The sequence below is a fragment of the Nomascus leucogenys genome, chromosome 1a (assembly GCF_006542625.1).
Source record: "Nomascus leucogenys isolate Asia chromosome 1a, Asia_NLE_v1, whole genome shotgun sequence".
In the NCBI taxonomy this organism is placed as follows: domain Eukaryota; kingdom Metazoa; phylum Chordata; class Mammalia; order Primates; family Hylobatidae; genus Nomascus; species Nomascus leucogenys.
Window position 1 is genome coordinate 106,266,269 of NC_044381.1, and position 2,673 is coordinate 106,268,941.

A 2,673-nucleotide genomic window follows, 5' to 3' on the forward strand; every position below is an offset into this window, starting at 1 on the left:
CAGGGATTCATTTTCTTCCTGGTTTAGCCTTGGGAGGGTGTATGTGTCCAGGAATTTATCCATTCTTGTAGATTTTCTTATGTATGTGCATAGAGGTGTTCATAATATTCTCTGATGGTTGTTTATATTTTTGTGGGGTCAGTGTTAATATCCCCCTTGTTGTTTCTGATTGTGGTTATTTGAATCTTCTTTCCTTCTGTATTATTCTAGCCAGCAGTCTATCAATTTTATTAATTTTTTCAAAAACAAGCTCCTGGATTTACTGATCTTTTGAATGGGTTTTTCGTGTTTTGATCTCCTTCAGTTCAACTCTGATTTTTGTTATTTTCTGTCTTCTGCTAGGTTTAGGATTTGTTTGTTCTTGTTTATCTAGTTTTATTAGTTGTAATATTAGGTTATTTACTTGACATCTTTTTAACTTTTTGATGTGGGCATTTAGTGCTATACAATTTCCTCTTAACATTGCCTTAACTGTGTCTCAAAGATTCTGGTATGTTGTAACTTCCTCATTAGTTTAAAAAAAACTTCTTGATTTATGCCTTAATTTTATTATTTACCTAAATAATAGGTATTTAGAAGCAGAGTATTCAATTTCCATTCAATTGTATAGTTTTGGGTGAATTTCTTAGTCTTAATCAGTAATTTGATTGTACTGTAGTCTGAAAGACTGTCATGATTTCAGTTCTTTTGCATTTGCTGAGGACTGTTTTACTCCCCATTATGGATTGATGTTATGTAGCAATGAGAAGATATATTTTGTTGTTTTTGGGTGGAGAGTTCTTTTAATATTTATCAGGTCCTTTAGATCCAGTGTTAAATTCAGGTCCTGAATATCTTTATTAATTTTCTGCCTCAAAGATATGTCTAATATTGTCAGTCTCCTACCATTATTGTGTGGGAGTCTAAGTCTCTTTGAAGGTCTCTAAGAACTTGCTTTATGAATCTGGGTGCTCCTGTGTTGGATGCATATATATTTAGGATAGTTAGATCTTCTTGTTGAATTGAACCCTTTACCATTATGTAATGGCCTTCTTTGTCTTTTTTGACATTTGTTGGTTTAAGGTCTGTTTTGTCAGAAACTAGGATTGCAACCCCGATGTTTTCTGTTTTCCATTTTCCTGGTAGATTTTTCTCTAATTCTTTATCTTGAGCTTATGTATGTCATTGCATGTGAGATGGGTCTTTTGAAGACAGCATACCAAAGAGTCTTAGTACTTTATCCCACTTGCCAGTCTGTGTCTTTTAACTGGGACATTTAGCTCATTTATATTTAAGGTTAGTATTGTGTGAAGATTTGATCCTGTCATCACAATGCTAGCTGGTTATTTTGCAGACTTACGTGTTTACTTTATAATGTCACTGGTCTGTGTACTTCAATGTGTTTTGTAGTGACAAGTAACAGTGTCAGTGTTTCCTTTTCATAGTTAGTGCTTCCTCCAGGAGCTCTTGTAAGGCAGGTCTGTGGCAACAAATTTCTCAGCACTTGTTTGTCTAAAAAGGATCCTATTTCTCCTCAGCTTTTGAACTTCTGGGTTGGAATTTCTTTTCTTAAAAATGTTGAATATTGACCCCCGATCTCTTCTGGCTTGTAGGGTGTCAGCTGAGAGGTCCACTCTTAGTCTGAGAGCTTCCCTTTGTGTGTGACCTGATCTCTCTCTGTAGCTGCCTTTAACATTTTTTTTCCTTTCATTTTGACCTTGGGGAATCTGAGAATTACATGTCTTGGGGATGATCTTCTTGGGAAGTATCTTACAGGGATTCTCTGCATTTCCTGAATTGAATGTTGGCCTCTGCAGCAAGGTTGGGGAAATTCTCTTGGACGAAATCCTGAAATATGTTTTCTGAGTTGGTTGCATGCTCCTTATCTCTTTCAGGTGCAGCAATCAGTTGTAGATTCAGTTTCTTTGCATAATCCCATGTTTCTAAGGGGTTTTGCTCATTCATTCTCATTTGTTTTTCTCTATTGTTGTCTGCCTGTCTTATGTCAAGAAGTCATTCCTCAAGCTCTGACATTCTTTCCTCTGTTTGGGCTATTCTGCTGTTAATATTTGTAATTTCATTGTGAAATTCTTGTGTTTTTCAGCTCTGTCAGTTCAGTTACATCCTTCTCTATACTGGCTATTTTGTCTGTCAGCTCATTCAATTCTTATCTTGATTTTTAGCTTCCTTGCATTGGGTTAGAATGTATTTCTGTAGTTCAATTAACTTTGTACCTATCCATTCTGAATTCTACTTCTGTCATTTCAGCCATAAAAATATGGAATACTTCACAAATTTCATGTCATCATTGCATAGGTGCCAAGATAATCTTTTCTGTGTCATTCCAGTTTTAGTATATGTCCTGCCAAAATAAGCACTGTCTTTCTATTTTTAAGAGTTCTTTAAATAGTAAGGATATTAACCCTGTGTCCGTGGTATAGCCTGTGAATATTATCTTCTAGATGTCAACAGTATTTTGCCTTGTTTATGATTGCCTTGCAATGCATTTGTTCAGGGCATCAGATTTATAGCTCTTTCTTTCATTTCCTTTGGATTTGAGTCAGAGTTCTATACCATTGTTAAAGAGTAATTTGCCTAAGTGTCTTCTGGTATTTGTATGGTTTTCTTTTTACTTTTAGGTACCTAAGTTATTTGGAGTTTACTCTTTTATATGGTATGAGATATGGGCCAAAT

At 35.2% G+C, this 2,673-nt stretch overlaps 1 non-coding gene across 1 annotated transcript; it reads right to left on the reverse strand.

Moving 5' to 3' along the window:
* Positions 1-2,251: 2,251 nt before the first annotated feature.
* On the reverse strand, positions 2,252-2,357 carry LOC115836025. The gene has a single exon (XR_004031030.1). It is a non-coding gene; the product is annotated as a U6 spliceosomal RNA (small nuclear RNA).
* Between the last annotated feature and the right edge of the window lie 316 nt (positions 2,358-2,673).